Source organism: Akebia trifoliata, chromosome 8, assembly GCF_017979445.1.
Source record: "Akebia trifoliata isolate Shusen 1 chromosome 8, ASM1797944v1, whole genome shotgun sequence".
Taxonomy (NCBI): Eukaryota; Viridiplantae; Streptophyta; class Magnoliopsida; order Ranunculales; family Lardizabalaceae; genus Akebia; species Akebia trifoliata.
The window spans coordinates 35,858,847-35,878,096 of record NC_141382.1 but is presented as its reverse complement, the minus strand read 5'-3'; the positions used below and the strand labels follow the sequence as shown (position 1 = coordinate 35,878,096).

The following is a 19,250-nucleotide window of genomic DNA, read 5'->3' as shown; positions in this document are numbered from 1 at the left end:
AAATTGAGTGAACTCAAGTTCTAAATTAATCTACTCGATGAGATTTACGTTTTATTAAGAGGTTCCCAGACTTAATTCTCACTAGAATATTCTGTAAAAAAGTTTTAACGTTGCTGTCCCAACTTTCATTCAGAAATAATTTCAGATTTAAAAATTGAACTTGCATCGATGATATCTAAGGCTTCCGATAACGAAATTGAGTGAACTCAGATTCTAAATTAATCTACTCGACGAGATCTATATTTTATTAAAGGCTCCTAGACTTAATTCTCACTAAAATATTCTCTAAAAATATTTTAATATTTCTGTCCAACCTTCATCATTCCATCATTTTCATAAGTCAATTTGAATCTTTCATTATTTAGGGGTCATCAAAAAGTGATCCTTAATTGGAGAAAAAAAAATGCAATACCCAAAATCATTTACAATCAAGATAAAAAATAAATAAACAGAAAAAATAAATAAAATAAATCCAACTAAATAATAAAAAAACTAGGTCATCTTGGCAATGCTCACATACTTGGGGTTTTTCAAGTTTGATCCTCAATAGTCCCCAGCGGAGTCGCCACTGAAAGCGCCCTCGATCCGCGGGGTGCGCGAATTCACTTTTGACCCTTGAGGTTTGGGAGTCGCCACCTAATTATTGTGGTCTAGGAACCAAACTGACTCTAAATGGATAAAAACTAATCTACTACAGAAAATCCGAATCCGGGGATCATGTTACGGGGTTGGAAGGTGTTAGGCACCAACCCCGCCCGGCCATTGCCGGTCTCTACTTATCCCAAATAAAGTTACATCGCTAATGACAAACCTAGATTAAAAAAAAAAAAAAACTTACCTTCGATCTGCAAAAGTGCTATTCCCTCAGATCTGGTGAGAATGGCTCATTGTACCGTATTCCTTACTTCGTTCTATCTCCGGATCTGATTCCTGATCTCCGAGGTAAGGTATCTCCTTCTTGGATCTGGGTGCTTCGAATTTTTTATAGATTTTTGGGATGTTTTTGAGAGGTTTTTGAGTGTTTTTTAGGCTAAAATCGGAGTAGGGGTGTTAGGAAAGGAGTTGGGGATCCAAAATTAGGGTTTTGGGGAGGCTATGGAGGCTTCTTTACCTACTTTTCCTAGGATTTTTTCTTTGGTACGAAAATAGAGTGTGGAGGCTCCTATTTATAAAGTTTTTAGAAGCATTAGGGTTTGATTAGGGTTTCTTTTTAGGGTTTCAATTAGGGTTTAGACTTTGGTCTCATGAGATGGACTTAGTCTTTAGGATTTTGACTTAGGGTTTTGACTTTAGTCTTAGGAGATTGACTTGATTAGTTTAGATTAGGGTTTTGATTTAGGGTTTTGACTTTAGTCTTATGAGATTGACTTGATTAGTTTAGATTAGGGTTTTGCTTTAGGATTTTGACTTTAGTCTTATGAGATTGACTTTAATACTTGACTTTAGTCTTACTTAATTGACTTTAATTTTGACTTTAGTTTTATTTGATTGACTTTAATATCTTGACTTTAGTCTTGCTTGATTGACTTTAAATTTTTGGAGAACCCCTCTATATTATATCTTTAATTCTTTGGACCCCCAAATGGAGGGGTCCTTAAAGAAATATCTTGCGAACCCTCAACAATTTTGCCTGAAAGCCTGATTGATCGATTTTTTTGTTCACATTTTAAAATTAATTTTATTAATGTTTCACTTTACATTATTTAATGATTTATTTATTAATTTTGAAATATTTAATTTTTTAAATTGTGAAATTACCATTTTACCCTCGGAGAGGATTTTTTACGTTTTAAGTCGTTTTTCCATGTTCCAGGATGTTTTGGAATTAGTTTTTCGTAAGGAATTCAATGGGAATGTTGGTTTTTTCATTTATGAAGTTTTTTTTGTATGAAATGGTCGTGAACTTTATGAGGGGTATTTTCGTAATTTTGTCGAATTCTGTTAAAATTGGTGAAATGATTTATTTGGTTCCGATTTGTTATTTTATGTGTTTGAATGGGTTTTCCTAAGCGTAATGTAGGCTCTAGGGTTGTTTTGATGTTAGGGGTATTTTGATAATTCGATCAATTTTTAGTGATTTTTATCGTGAAGCTTCTTTTTGGTCTGCAAGATGATGATTTCTATGTTTCTGGGGTCGTATTTTCCTAACGTAGCGTGGTTTCTAAGATTTTGTCAATTCGAGATACCTCATCCGGATTTCTGAAACACATCTGGTAATAAAATAAAGTAATGGAATACACATCCATCATTGAGAATCATTGCAATCGGATTGACGAGTTGATTAATCAGGCGAGTGCAAAAATGGGGTGTCTACAAGATCATCTCTCCTGGTCTTTTTATTCTAGTGGAGGAGGCCCTCATCACAGGCTTAAATGTTATGGTCTCCAAAGGTATGAAGAGTTCACTGGGTGCTCTTAAAGCTTTTCTGAAATCTTATGAGGCTGCTTCTGGTCAGCAGGTTAACATGGGGAAAAATAGTTTTTTCCTTCCCAGAAATGTGGCTTCTATTAAGATTGAGATGGTTAGAGTGATTTGTTGCTTTTCTAAAGGCGCGCTTCCTTCAAACTATCTTGGAATACCTTTATTCTCGAGTAAAGTTACTAGAAGTATGTGTAGTGAATTAGTTTCAAAGGTTTCTAGAAAATTAGAGGGTTGGAAATCCAAGTTTGATGGAAGGTGGTAGGTTGACTCTATTATCGCATGTGCTATCCTCCATTCCTATTTATCTTCTTTCAATCCTTCCTATTCCGAAATCCACAACATCTCAATTAGAATCTTGTTTTTGTAATTTCTTTTGGGGTCTTAATGGTGGTTTGAAAAAAAAAAAAAAGACATCTAGCTTCTTGGTTGAAAGTTTGTAAACCGAAGAACGAGGGTGGTCTTGGGATCCGGTCTTTACAAGATATCCATCCACAAAGCTGGGATGGTTAAACTTTGTTGGAGAACGTTGACCAGGAGAAGTTTATGGACACATTTTCTCAGAATTAAATATGCGGGTGATGGTGATTGGTGGTCCGCAGCTCATAATTCTAGTGATTTGAGAATTTGGAGAAGCATGAAGAAATTTATGCACTTAACAATTCAGACACTAAGACGTTGATTTCTGAAGGTTCTCAGCCTCGCTGTTTTTGAGCAATTGGAGAGGTGATTTTCCTCTCATTGTGTTCTTCCCTTCAGGCAAAAAAAAAATACAAAATTAAACAAGGTCTGGAGTTGTGGGGCCTAGTTGGAAGATTGAGTAAGGGCGGTGGTCAATGACAACAGATATTCTTCAATCTCATCTTCAGCAGAGCATTGTGGAGAGGGTTATTTGGAAGGAAAGTCCTTCGGGTTTATTCCATTCTAAGGATGCTTGGAATCTAGTCCGGATGAAGGGAGTTAGAAATAACAAGTGGGAGGCTGTCTGGAAGACTCACGTGTCCAACAAAGTGTAGACACCCCATTTTTGCACTCGCCTGATTAATCAACTCGTCAACCCGATCGCAATGATTCCCAATGATGGATATGTATTCCATTGCTTTATTTTGTTACCAGAAATGTTTCAGAAATCCGGATGAGGTATCTCAAATTAACAAAACCTTAGAAACCACGCTACGCTAGGAAAATACGACCCCAGAAACATAGAAATCATCATCTTGCAGAGCAAAAAGAAGTTTCACGATAAAAATCACTAAAAAATTATCAAATTATCAAAATACCCCTAACCTCAAAACAACCCTAGAGCCTACGTTACGCTTAGAAAAACTCTTTCGAACACATAAAATAACAAATCGGAACCAAATAAATCATTTTACCAATTTTAACAGAATTTGACAAAATTACGAAAATGCCCCTCATAAAATTCATGATCATTTCACACAAAAAATTTCATAAATGACACAAACTAATATTTCCATTGAATTCCTTACGAAAAATCGATTCTAAAACATTAAAAATTGACTTAAAACGTGAAAAGTCCTCTCCGGGGGCAAAACGGTAAGTTTACAATTTTCATAATTAAAAAATTCGAAATTAATAAATAAAATATTAAATAATTAAAGTGAAATATTAATGAAATTAATTTAAAAATTGAAACTAAAAGAATCGATCAATCGGACTTTCAAGTAAAATTGTTGAGGGTTCGTGGGATATTTCTTTAAGGACCCCTCTATTTGGGGGTCCAAAGAATTAAAGATATTTTAGAGAGGATTCTCCAAAAATTAAAAGTAAATCAAGCAAGACTGAAGTCAAGGTATTAAAGTCAATCAAGTGAGACTAAAGTCAAAATTAAAGTCAATTAAGCAAGACTGAAGTCAAGATATTAAAAGTCAATCAATTAAGACTAAAGTCAAAACATTAAAAGTCAATCAAATAAGACCAAAAGTCATAATAGAGTTCTAATTAAATAATAACTCAATCTAATAGAGTTCTAACTTAAAAACAATTCTACCTAAAACAATTTTAATTAAAACACAATTCTACCTAAAATAAGTCTAACTAAAACACAACTCTAATTAAAAGAACTCTAATTAAATACTAACTCTATCCAAATCAACCCCTAAAAACATCTATAAATAGAGGTGCTCACACCCTATTTTCGTATCAAATCAAAAATCCTAATAGAAGTAGGTCTAAAAGCCCCCCTAACCTCCCATAAACCCCAATTTTGGAGCCCCAACTCCTTACCTAACATCCCTCCTTCGATTTTAGCCTAAAGAACACCCAAAAGCCTTCCAAAAACATCCCAAAATCCGCAACAAACTTGAAGAGTTTAGATAAAAAAATAAGGAGATACCTTACCTCGGAGATTCGAAATCAAATCCGGAGACAGAACGAAGCAAGGGAGTACGGTACAAGGAGCTATTTTTTGTCAGATCTGAGGGAACAAAATCCTTGCTATCGGAAAGGTATGAAATTTTTTATTTTTATTTTTATCTAGGTTTTTAGCAATGTGATTTATTTGGGAAGTTAGTAGAGACCGACTTTGGCCGGGTGGGGTTGGTGCCTAACACCTTCCAACCCCGTAATGTGATCCCCGGACTCTCTTTCTCTTTCGTAGATTAGTTTACCTTTTTTAGAGTCAGTTTGGTTCCTAGACCTTAACAACTAGGTGGCGACTCCCAAACCTCAAGAGTCAAAAGCGGATCCACGCCCCCTGCGGATCGAGGGCGCTTTCACAAAGATGAAACTCTTTGCGTGGAAACTCCTTCATGGAGTCTGCCCGGTCGATCAAAATCGAAGAAATGGGGAATGAATCTGGCCTCTCGATGGCTTTGCTGTTTTAACCAAGAGGAATCCATCCAGCACTTGTTCTTTTTCTATGAAAATCTGTAGCTACTTCAGATCAAAATTGGAAGAAATGGGGAATGAATCTAGCCTCTCAATATCCTTGATGTTTTAACCAAAAGGAGTCCATCCAGTACTTGTTCTTTTTCTATGAAAATCTGGAGCTTCTTCAGCACTATAATTCTGGGGTCAGCGTTGTCTATTAATGTCCCCTTTATTTGTGAGTGGGGTCGTTATTCTAAAAATCAGTTTTGAGGTTGTAGCTTCAATGACACCTTAAATTGTGATCTGGTGCATCATATGGTGTGAAAGGAACTATAGGATTTTTGAGGATTAAAAAACAATTTCTCCGTGGTTATTCAAAAATGTTGTAGATGGCTCCAAGAGTGGCCTGTCTTTTGAGTATAGAAGTCCTATTTCTCATTTGGAGAGAATATGCCTAATGGACCTTGGTATTTCACAGAAGGTTGTTATTCCCAGGATGATGAAGTTTGTGTGCCTTTGGGCCAGTTGAAGTTGAACGTAGATGGCGCTTCAAAGGGTAACCCGGGCCTAGCAGGGGGAGGTGGGATTTTAAGGGACGACAGAGGTGTGAGAAGAGCAGCTGAATCATGGTTCTTTAATGAAGGTTCCAATAATTTTACTGAATTCCGTGTTTTGGTACCTCCTCATTTCAATGTAATCATTGAATTGGATTGGATTCTACCTTGTTGGCGAATGGTTTAAAAGGTGCCAATATCCCTTGGAAGCTCCAACCTTGAATGATTAGAATTAGAAGTACTCTCTCTTCCTTGAACTGGAGAGTAAATTAATCATATGTGGAGGGAGGCAAATTCAGTTTCTGATGCTCTAGTTAATCATGTGCGGTGAAATCTCAAGCTTCTATTTTCTTTGATGAGCTCTATCCATTACTTTCTGTTGTAAACTATTGTTTGGTGTGAGATAATCTTGAGCTGCCATTTTTCAGATTTGTATCTCAAGGGTCTATTCCCTTTCGTAACTCTATTTCTTTTTTTCTTTTTAATACAATACTGGTATCTAGCAGAAAAAAAAGTCTTAAAAGTCTAAGGGTAAGGAACAAAGGGTGCATTTTGCCACTCTCACAACTAGACTTGCAGTTATCAAAAAAGACTAGAAAGAAAAGTGTTTCAATTGTGGTTAGACTGGATATTGGAAAAAAAACTATAATGAATATCTCAGGCTACCCTTATGAAGCGAAAGCTCTCCTCGCAAGGTATGAGATACTATAATGCCCTAATCATGGTTGAATTCAATTTGTTGAATGATCCCTTTTAACTCATGGTGTATGAATTCTAGATCACTATGTATGTTTACAACTATTTGCAAGGTGAAAGCACCCTCGATCCGCGGGGTGCGCGGATCCGCTTTTGACCCTTGAGGTTTGGGAGTCGCCACCTAGTTATTATGGTCTAGGAACCAAATTGACCCTACAATGGATAAAAAGAACTAATCTACTATAGAAATCTGAATCCGGGGATCATGTTACGGGGTTGGAAGGTGTTAGGCACCAACCCCGCCCGGCCAATGCCGGTCTCTACTTATCCCAAATAGATCTACATTGCTAATGATAAAACCTAGATTAAAAAAATAATAAAAACCTTACCTTCGATCTGCAAAAGCACTATTCCCTCATATCTGAAAAACAGTTCCTTGTACCGTACTCCTTGCTTCGTTTTGTCTCCGGATCTGATTTCTGATCTGCGAGGCAAGGTGTCTCCTTCTTGGATCTGAATGCTTTGAATTTGTGGTGGATTTTTGGGATGTTTTTGGGTGTTTTTTATGCTAAAATAACAGTAGGGGTGTTAAGGAAGGAGTTGGAGCTTCAAAATTAGGGTTTTGGAGGGGTTGTGGAGGCTTCTTCACCTACTTTTTCTAGGGTTTTTTCTTTGATACGAAAATAGGGTGTGGAGGCTCCTATTTATAAAGTTTTTAGAAGCATTTAGGGTTTGATTAGGGTTTCTTTTAGGGTTTCAATTAGGGTTTTGACTTAGTCTTTAGGGTTTTAGGGTTTTGACTTTAGTCTTATGAGATTGACTTGATTAGTTTTAGATTAGGTTTGGATTTAGGGTTTTGACCTTAGTCTTATGAGATTGACTTGATTAGTTTAGATTAGGGTTTTGATTTAGGATTTTGACCTTAGTCTTATGAGATTGACTCGATTAGTACCTTGACTTTAGTCTTGCTTGATTGACTTTAATTTTGACTTCAGTCTCACTTGATTGACTTTAATACCTTGACTTCAGTCTTGCTTGATTTACTTTTAATTTTTGGAGAACCCCCCTCTAAAATATCTTTAATTCTTTGGACCCCTAAATGGAGGGGTCCTTAAAGAAATATCCCACGAACCCTCAACAATTTTGCCTGAGAGTCCAATTAATCGATTTTTTAGGTTCAACTTTTTAAATTATTTTCATTAATGTTTCACTTTAATTATTTAATGTTTTATTTATTAATTTCGAATTTTTTAATTATGAAAATTGTGAAATTACCGTTTTACCCCCGGAGATGACTTTTCACGTTTCAAGTCGATTTTTAATGTTCTAGGATGTTTTAGAATCAGTTTTTCGTAAGGAATTCAATGAGAATGTTGGTTTGTGTCATTTATGAAAATTTTTATGTGAAATTATTGTGAACTTTATGAGGGGCATTTTTGTAATTTTGTCAAATTCTGTTAAAATTGGTGAAATGATTTATTGGGTTCCGATTTGTTATTTTATGTGTTCGAGAGAGTTTTCCTAAGCATAACGTAGGCTCTAGGGTTGTTTTGAGGTTAGGGGTATTTTGATAATTTAATCATTTTTAGTGATTTTTATCGTGAAGCTTCTTTTTGATTTGCAAGATGATGATTTCTATGTTTCTGGGGTCGTATTTTCCTAGCGTAGCGTGGTTTCTAAGTTTTGTCAGTTCGGGATACCTCATCCGGATTTCTGAAACATATCTAGTAACAAAATAAAGCATTGGAATAGACATCCATCATTGGGAACCTTTGCGATCGGGTTGACGACTTGATTAATCAGGCGGATGCAAAAATGGGGTGTCTACACAAGGATTCTAAGATACCAAAAATTTGGGTTGGGTGCATGCATTGCAATCAAGTTATTTGACAGTTTATATTTAAATTACCATTAGGAAAAAGTTTAATTCTAGGAATTCTGGAAGACTGTGTTGATTTTTTTTGTAATGAAGTTAATAAATGCAAATTAAATTACTCTATCTTTGATTTTAAATTGATATAAAAAGATATGGAAGTATTATTGCTAATGGTAATGTCATACCCCGAAATCCCAACACGAATCCCTATGATTCATCAGTCAGAATCTCGAGGTGTGAGATAATCAATCACACAACCTGATAGAACATTAACAAATAATAATACTTATGGAATGAAAATATACGCAGCGGAATAAACATTTAACTAACATCTATACGAAAGTTTAGAGTAAGCGAAAGAAATCGACAAACATTGATATAAGTCAAGATCCTCAATCTCATAATACATCAGGTTAAAAATTTCTAAACTGACATGTTTCTTATCTACAAGCAAAAACCGCTAGGATCCTCTACTAATCCTCAAAGACACGGTGGCGACAAGACATCAATCTGCTCATCTTCGGGGACCTCCTCAAAAGACTCATCAAATAACAGCTCCTCAAGAGCTGAATAATCTGAAATGTGAAGGATAGGGTGAGTAACAAGGGAATATTACTCAGCAATATGAACACCGTTCTAACAGCGAGTCATACATGCCCGAGTAATCATCAGAACAATTAAATGATGCAAGTTTTCATAATGTAACATACGATAAATGTCTAAGCATACTCAGTAAACAGTTATAATAACTTTTAATCTATCATTTTCAATCATTTAAAGTAGCATATGCATCTTTAAATGAAAACATCTATCAATCATTACAAAATAAGGAAAATATACATAATAAGAACACGACGGCGTAATCGATAAGAGAGCAGAGGAACACGTCGATATAACCGCCTCGGCTATGGTAATACGATATTCCAAACTTAACCTCCGATGTGGAATCCCATCGTTATAATCTGATTTTGTGGCCGGTTTAGCATACCACAGTTGGATAATCATTTATCCGGCTCAGACTGACCGTTGACCAAGAACCCAATACTGAGTTCAACTAACGGTGAGGTCGACCATTTGACGACTACAGACTAACAGTGATCACTAACTAGTCCAGGAGATCCCTCGCATCGAAGCCTATCAAGAGGCAATGCATGTGAACCTTGCCCAGCTCTACACTATACAGAGACCGTCTTTACACACAACGTTTCCCAGGAAATAAGTAGGAGAAATTCCCAGATTTCATAAACTGTAATATGCTCTAAGGTATCCCATACTACCGAAGAGCATATGACATCTAGTGTTATCCTAGATTGACTCGCCGCTTCCGGATACACAGCAACGCGTCACTCTTTATGGGTTTTCTACAAACCTTTACTAGTAAACAAAATAATTTATTTTGTATATAATATATCATTTCTTTTAATAAAAAATACAAACAAAGTCTGGTAGTGCCCTCCTGTGACAGTTATCTGTCATTTCCATCCATCAATCATCTCATCCCTCTATCTATCAATCACGTTTTACGTGGCATGGCCACTACGTAGAACTGGAGGCACTGTCCATCAATCAGTCGAGAACATATGTTCTCTCTATCCATCCATCAATTAAATCGATCAATCTATCATCTAATTTCTGACATATCTATCAAAGTAACTTCACCTTTAAAGTAATTCGAAATCCATATAGCATCAACCAATTCCATTCGATAGTTTTGGTTGAGTCGAAAGACTCGGAAACAAAGATAAAACCATAAGACGTAAAAGCTGAAAATCTGTGAAAATTTGGCTAAGTATTGAAAAAATGATTTTTCAAAGTTGAAATTTAAAACGGGTTATTTATTTATTTATTAAAGAACTTAAGTAATACTTAACTGTTTTTAATGAAATAAAGGTAGGAAATGGGTATACATATTATACGGAAGCAACACAAAAAAATTAGAACCAAACTCAATATTCGGATACTTTTCCGAATTGCTGATTTTTTTTTTTCGAAACTCGACCAAAATCGATCTAAATATTATACCAACTATAAAATGCTTATATTACATCAAATGAACTAAAACCAATCATAAATAAGCATGCAAACATGATTCAAATCGTTCAAATATGTATAAACTTAATGAAACGATCGATTTATCGACAATCACATGGATTTTCTATGAAATTATCGCATAACTAGAAGGTAGAAAGGAAGGCTACCTACTTCAAGTTATTTTCAACGGTTAAACGGAGTTTAAAATCGCCTCCGGTCAATCTCCAAAATTTTCTTCCGGCGAAAATCAGATTTCTTTCGTCCACGCGTAACCCTCGGCGAGAGGAACAACTTTCCTTCTTGCGGTTAAGCTCGGATCATTCTCGTTTAGCATAGATCTGAGTTTCAAATATCGAGGGAAAAGGGTTGAGATTTGTTTTGAGAGGAGAATAAGAAAAATCTGATTTTTCTAACAGAATTCAGATATTTATATAACTTAAGTTGGGACATACTTGTCATTTTGGGAATTATTTTTTCCGAATGTCGAATTGGACAAACTTATACTCTATTTCGGGTGATTTTTCGACACGAATATAATAGTATGATCGGTTTCCTCAAATTACGTCTCTAAAGTGTCGTTTACATGTTGGAAAAATATCTAATGTGAAACTCGAGGATTTGATAACTTTTTCAATCGACTTCAGATTTAGGCATGTTTACAGGCTAAAATATGTTTTTTGATCCTTCTAAATCTATTGGTGAAGTTAATTTTTTCCTCAAATATTAAAAATTAAGAATCCATATTTTTAAATCAATACACGGATCTAAAATTCTTTCCTCGAGATACATTTTTAGGATTTTCAGGTCATTACAGGTAACCTCATAAATAAGTTCTCTACTTATTTTTTTCCACGATGCTCTGATTACATGTTAAAAATTAACATAGATGTCTTCAATGTCAAAGTGAAAACAAGAAAAAGGTTTAACGAGTTAAATTGTCTTTGGTGTCTTTGTCGTATAAATCTTTATAATATCAAGAACTTAAGTAAAAGATGATTCCTTTAGTTCACCTAAGGTACAATCATTCTCCACCTATGAGTCATGGCTTCAAGTGCTACTCTTCAATCAAATTTGCAGAAATAGCCCCCAAAGTTGGTGAATGATGAAACTATTAATGAGAGAGATTAGGATTATAAATTAACAAGTTTTGATGTAGAGAACTCAGTCGAAGAACCATCTTTGGAAAGAAGTGGAAAAAAGAAAGTAACAATGAAGAGAGGTATGTATCTACCACCTCTTTGTAGAAGAAAAATAATATCCATTAGTGTAAAAATAAAAATAAAAAGAATTGGTTGATTTGGATGATTGGTGCTATAAACAAAAGTTAAGAATGAATATAGAAGATCTCTCATGTCACTCTATTGGGCCAAACATTCTTAGATCAAATAAAAATGGGAAAATTACATATTGCACCCTTATATAGGGTTTTCTAGCCAAATTCCCCCTAATTTTCGGCTACAAAATTAATAATCCAGTCAGTAAATTTTTTTCCAACTAAATGCCGATCAACTTTCAAGAAAAAAAACGACCCAAAGCACCCTATCAATATGCATAACTACTCTCTTGACTTACCTGAGATTTCTGACGACTATTGTGATTATACTTAGAACAATTTATGACAACAGGCTCATCATTTTTAAGATTGTCTTCAACGGTGCAATGTCGTGTCTCATTTAAAAAAAAAGATAAGACATTTACAAATTCTTTTATAAAAACATGTCTCAGTCTATGCAATTCCAACTCTTGTTTCCAAAAAAGGATAAGTTATTTACCAATTCTTCTCTAACAATGTTTCATTCTTCACAACTCCAAAATCTTGCCCCACCCTTATTATTGAAAAATTGCAGGCTACATCCGAGTAAAAGTACACGTTAAGTCCTCTAACAAGATAAGTGAAAAAGCTTGAGAAACATTAACAAAATCATCAAAACAATAGAAAGGCTGAAGAACTCCGTGTTTTGCAAGCCAATCAGCAGCATTGTTGGCTTCTCTCCAAACATGCTCAAATTCAATAAAATGAATTTAGGAATCGTCTCCTTAATAGCACGGTCAAGAAACAGATGCTTCCAAGATGGTTTAATTTGCTGAATGATGCAATTAATCGCATAGGAAGAATCTGAATTCACAATAAATCTGGACCACCCCTTCTGCAAAGCTGCTTTTAAGCCCTCTAAGATAACATGAGTGCAAGAGAGGGAACATCATCCAGTCAAAGGACCTAACCCAGCAAATTAGAATCTCCCCAAGTAATCTCTGCCAACAAAGCCGAATCCATTCCCACCACTAGACTTAGATCCATCCGTATTCAGCTTGAGAATACCCTCAGATGGAGTTTCCCATTTCAGCGAAGTTTGACGACTTGGGAGTCTTCTTAACATTCAAGCATCCCCAGGCAATCTCTTCAGAAGAATGAGAAAATTCAATGCCTTCAAAGATAGATTGCATATCATGGTGAATCATGCTTAAAAGCCGATCTGAATTTGTCTCTTTCCCGTCAAATATTCTGCAATTTCTCTCTCTCCAAACAGTATAAATGGTAAGACAAAAAGCTGTAAACACGATATTTTTCATACCTTTTGAAAACTGAGTTTCAATAATGAAATTTGCTTCATCTATGGCAGATCCAACATCCATTCTCTGAATCCCATACCTTTTGAGGACCTTGATCCAAATGGTTTTACTAAAAGGACATTTGAATAGTAAGTGGTCATTATCTTCACAACTGTTGTAGCATAACGAGCATCTTGAGATGAAGACCATGCCACGCTTTCAAGGTTATTGACAGCAAGAAGACTATTCCTTAACGCCAACCAAACTATTCTTGACCAAGGTAAATTCATATTCCTTTCTCTAATGATGTCCCATGCTGATTTGTAAGTGAAGGAACTCGACGGTGTACCTGTCCACACTATAGAATCTTCTTCGTTAGGCCATGGGGGACAATGGTCTTTAATCTAGAAACAAAATTCAGCAAGACAGAATCCATCCTCATACTAATTTTTCCAACCATCAAGATCAGCGAATTCACCAACCAAGGAATTCAAATGAATGCTTATTTGAAATATCGGTCTACGCCCAAATTGTTCAATCAAGGAGCCTCCATCCAAATCTTGTATTTGACTAGCCAACTTGAAGTTGGAATTCCTTGTATCACATATGTATACAATTGGCAATGAAACTTTTAATCAAATTTCTCCCATGATCCACAATTTTAGGAAAAATAAAATAAAAGCATTCCTTAATCAAATGAGACATATACGGTCTACATGAAAAGTGGGTAGATAGGGTACCTGTGAAGTATTCATTTAAAGAAACTTGACAAGTCAAATGTTAACCTAAAAAAAATTGGCTTTGCTTTTTAACAATACACAAAGATAAAAAATAACACTACCCTACAAAATAGAAGTCATAACTTGTAACCATTCTCCTTAGCAATGATTTTTTTGTTTGTTTGTGACAATTGATATTCCCACCATTATTAGTCATTTAATTGTTGATGTCATTCCTCGAATGTTGTGTTAATACCTGGACCTTGTTCCAAAAATAACAAATAGTAGCACCTGATTGAAAGTGCAGGTGACACACTTAAGTGTATTGGTTCCAGTGGTTTTTAATGCGCTTATGTGTTTACACTTAATCGCAGACCACCTTTAAATTCAAGAGAGATGCAGTCAATGAGAAGCTTGTCATTCTGGCATGTACTACAGTAGATAGGGTCTCTCATAAACTTCTTTAAATCCTTTACTTATCAGAAATAGATTTTAATACTCCATGCTTTAATTTATCAACCACAATTAAGAAGTTGAGCTTGTACAAATGGTCTATGGAGAAAGGAAAAGATCAAAGGGATTAATTGTTTCTCCAATCACAACTGTGAGATACATTTTTGGAAGTATGTAAAAAAAAAAAGAGAAAAAGTAAAAAAAATGCCATATGTTTATGGTTGACTTGATTGGAAAATGCGGTGAGTTCCACCTTATTGATACCACCATGACAAACAAAAGCGGTGGTCCTCGTAAGAAATGGGTGGCATCAAATGTCATAGGTGGATGACGGAGAGGGGTAGGATGTTAAAGACTGAGAGCTTGAAGTCACCATTGAGCTGAAGGAAAGGATTCTGAATATGGAAGAAAATTTGTACCTACTAAGACGAGCCTATCCTTATATCAACATGGTTGGTCATTGAGACCGAATTTGAAACTCCAGGACCCAAAAATGAGACGTTGGATGTCTGAGCGTACTTGGACTATATGAATTTCAAACCAATACTTCTCCTAAAACATATCATTCTTATTTCCCCAATAATACCCACTTTGTAATTTCTGAAAAAATATGAAGGAGATAAAGGGGATTGCATTGTCTGCCCTTCGCAAATGAAACACTAATAAACGTCTTTATAATGAAGATTGAAGACTCAAAGGTGAGTAGATCAAATAGGCACACCTCGGAGTCTTCATTACCAAACCCAAATTCTAGCACAACTTGGAGTCTTCATAATCAAGAGATTTGACTTGGTGGTTCGGAAAGGACTGATTCCCTCAAAATGGAATCCCTATTGGAAGGAATCTGCGATCGAATGCCAGTGTATACGTTCAGGGGCCAGTTGGAGGGAGAGGAATAGCAGGTCAGGAAAGAAAGATGTGTGGCCAGGGGCTGAGCCAGGATTTTATTGTAGTGGGGGCAAACTATAATTAATGGTACAGCTGAAAAGGTTGAATATGAAAAGGCTATTTAGATCTTTTCCAATTAGTCCATGAGAGAAGGCCCAATCAAGCGACAATGTCATCTTCAAAAACTGTAAGGGGGCTGGGGGAAAAAATTGGAGGGAGGTGATGGGGTGGGGGCAAATAAGGAGGGAGATGAGGGAGTGGGGGCAAATGAGGCATGTATTTAGTTGAAAATTCAGGACTGTCTCAAAGTTTTAGGGTGCAATTGCCCCCACAAGCTCCTTACTAGCTCTGCCCCTGCGTGTGGCTGGTCTAAAGCTTACCATTGAAAGCAGAATGCTTGGACTGGCGCCAACTGGATGAACTTTTCAACTGCCTAGTCAATTGCATCAATGGTTCTTCTACTAAAGCTGAAACTGGGTGAACTACAAGTTGCATGTTCTTAGCTGTAGTGTTAGAGTTTCTTTCTTCAATGAATTTCTTAAAATTTATATCCTTTTTGTGAATAATAAAGATAGTTTAAAATGCATGCAATGAAGTAGGGAATTTCCCTGAGTTTTATATAGGTTCTAATGTGTTTATGTGTGGCTGATATTAATTTACATATGATCTTAAGGATTTTGTGAAGAAAAATCAAGGTCTTAAAGTGAAAAGAGGTATTCTTGGTGTAAATGGTTTTAGCATTTAGAAGCGTTGGGCCTTGTGTTAGTATTTTGAATTCTACTTGATTCCCAAAATTCTAGAAAATGAATTGATTATCATTACTTAGTACTTTGATTTTGGTTTTCCATTGAATTGAACAGATTATCACTATATTTTGGGATGGCTACCATTTAAAATAAGATGGTTTTATTATAATTTTTGATACTACAAAACAATTTCCAAGGAAAGTTCAACTAAATGTATAAATGAAATTATAAACATATTTATAATTATTTTTCTGGTTTTAAGTTATAACTTCAATATTATAAAATTTAAATAATGATATTTAACAGTGTTGTAGACTAAGGATTTTGAATGTTTCTTAACAGTAAGATAGAATTATATTTAAGTTACAAAAGAGAGAAATAGTTACTTTTAACTAATTAATGCATCTAGGATGCAATGAGTTTGTTATATTTGCACCGAGAACTCGGTTCTTAGTTAGTTGATGTGTACGGTGTATGATTACCCAAGTACATTAGATATAGCTCACGTGATCACAAGGTGTGATTTCTTTTCCTAGATATAGCTTGCGTGATCACGAGGTGTATACAGATTTCGCTAGCATGATTGCTATTCTTTACGATTTTATATAGTTTTAGCTTGTGTGATCACAAGGATGGACGTTGTGACAAAATGGTATTTCACAGAAAGACTGGGTATTCATAACTTATGCTGAGTGTTGCTTATCAATTTAACTTGTGTTTTGAAAACAAAAAGAATAATAATTTTATATATATTTTAGTGATATATTAAAGTGTGAGAGAATATGTATAAAGAATAGTTGGTCGTAACCTTTCAGAGCGACACGCTATTTAGGATATAGGTTGAGATGTCTAATCTCCCTAGTAGAGTGGGATGTTATGGAGATCAGCACCACACTTGATAACCATAAAATTCCTTTTTGTCTTTAATAGAGAACATGTGTAAAGATAGTGTCTGTACAAGACTAGAGTTACCTGAGGTTTGTATGCACGCCCGATGGTTATTGACGAAGCTGTCTAGCCAATGATAATAAGCCTTCTAGAGTAGTTGAATGGATTTGACCTACATTATAGATGCACGTTTCATTATTGCCCTAGTCAAACGGCCAACCTAAGCTGGATAAACAACTCTCCTCTACTAGTTTGCCTTGTTGACCACAAAATCAGGAACTAATGGTGGGGTTTCACACCAGTGAAGCATTGGAGCATATATGTATCATGAATGAGATGTCCATATCAGTCGTGATCTTCAAACTTCTAATCTAACACGTTATCATTGATTGGATACCTTTGAATGTGCAACATTTTATGATTGTTTACAACTTTATAGTAGTTTGATATACGTTTCAATTCAATTATTTTGATTACTTCTCTTAATTCATTTGATTATATTAACAATTGATAATATATATATATATATATATATTTTTGCATATCATATACTTGCTTTTAGTATAGTAATTTGCATATTTAGGACTATTGTTTAGCACTATAAGAAATTTACTAGGTAACTCAAGTGACTCATACCAGCAAACAACAGTTTCAGATGTATTGACAGTTGAGGAATATTGTGAGCTCCCACTTCAAGAGGAGCAGTTTAATGAGAAGGCCAAGCTTTCAGGAGAGGAGTTTGGCTACTATTACATCAGGTGGCCAGAGATTGTTAGGTTTAGTATCTTCTTGAGATGTTTGTTTTTGTATATATTTCGAGACAATATGTATCCACCTTTTTTTTTTATGTATATATTTATGTTTGAGAGAGGTTTTAGAGCTATTGGGAGATGTGGATGATGTACATACTCCGATAATCATATATTTTGATAACTAATTTTGTTTAGTGATGGTTCTGCTATTAAATTATGTTAAAAATTTCCAAATTGTGTCTATATATTGATTATCATAATATTGGGGGATAATATCATGCCTTGGAATCTTGTATAAAATCATAGGAATTCATGTTAGATTCTGGAGGCATGAGAAGTGAGCTGTTACAATTGAAATCCACAATTCTTCTTCTTGGTTCATAGTAATGAAAAAACCCCCGAAATATATACTGAGATCATTCGTGAGAGAGACAAGATGAAAAATCGAGATTTAAAACCATGACATAGACAAAGCTACAAGGAACTCATGCCATCTAACAAATATACTTTTTATTCAACTGATGAGTTAACAACTCAGGTGTAGGTAGAGTTAGGGTTAGAAAACTAATGTGAATTTTTGCTTCATTGCTTCTCTATTCCCCAAACCATTCAATAACAGAAAAGAAAATTTAATGGGTTAGTATTCGTTATCAATAAGATATGGGTTACTGGATTTCCTTTTGAGGACTTTGGTTCTTTAATGGAACTTTAAACTTTGGAGAAAATCAAAGCAAATGAAGGTCTTTTAAAAGCTCAAAATATTGACCAAGAAAGATACGAAACGATGGATGAAGAAGAAAGAGATTTGTATCTGAACTTGTACATGTATACACACACACATAAATAGATGGAGAGAGGAAAGTTAGGTTGAGGTTCTTTTTCTTCTTCAATGATGTGGGTTGAGGTTGCTTTATGAACTCTCTATGGAGTTGGAAGGAGACATGCAAACATACGCCTTACCTGCACACTCACCCATAGTGTGTGTGTGTGTGCGCGAGCAAGAGAGAGAGAGAGGAAAAATCAGGTTGAGGTTCTTTTTTTTTTTCTTTCTCTAATTACTTTATCATGTTTTTATATGCTTGTGACCTCATTGTTTTAGGGGACCCTAGTGTGCAGTGGACCAACAGAAGATGCCGATGCCATTCAAATTGGTTCAACGGGTGTCGTTAAGCATCAAGCTGTTGATATTTCTCCTTTGCAGCATGTCAATCAAGCAATCTATCTTCTTACAATAGGTGCTCATGAGAGTTCGTTCACAAATATTAAGACATGAAAGAGAGGAAAAATAGAGTTGAGATTTTTAATGAACTATCCACGAAATACGAAAGAGATATGCATGCACAAACAACACACAACATAAAACACCTACATCCATACCCATGGAAAAAATCAGGTCGAGTTTTTTTTGGTTAATATTTTTTTAATTTTTAATTTTTCAGTGAACTCCCCATGGAGTTGGAATTAGTCATATTTAGCTTGAGAAGAGTGAAGTAGTCATATTTAGTCTGAGGGTGTCAAGGTGTTGCAACTCTTGGGAGTATGCGGATTAAACATCAAAACAACTTCTATTTTGGGAGTAATAATTCCAGGTCAGACCAACTTTGCGTTCCAAGACAATGGACTTTCAAAGAAAGAGTGAGGTTTTAGCCAAAGGTTGAAGACAAGGGAATTTAATAAGGGGATTTAGGTCATTTTAGTTAGTCCCTCACAAAACACTGCAGTTGAAAAGTATGCAATTGGTTTGAAAATAGAAGGAATATTTGGAGGGGTATACCTAAATTACCTGAACGATTTCTACCATGCATTCCATTTATACAACCTAAAGTCTAGTGTGGCATATATCAACC

At 35.3% G+C, this 19,250-nt stretch overlaps 1 long non-coding RNA gene across 1 annotated transcript; it reads left to right on the top strand.

Moving 5' to 3' along the window:
- The first annotated feature begins 8,335 nt into the window (after positions 1 to 8,335).
- LOC147396608 (uncharacterized) lies at positions 8,336 to 17,603 on the top strand. Its single transcript, XR_015180899.1, has 3 exons — positions 8,336 to 8,549; positions 11,222 to 13,237; positions 17,301 to 17,603. It is a non-coding gene; the product is annotated as an uncharacterized LOC147396608 (long non-coding RNA).
- Positions 17,604 to 19,250: the final 1,647 nt, after the last annotated feature.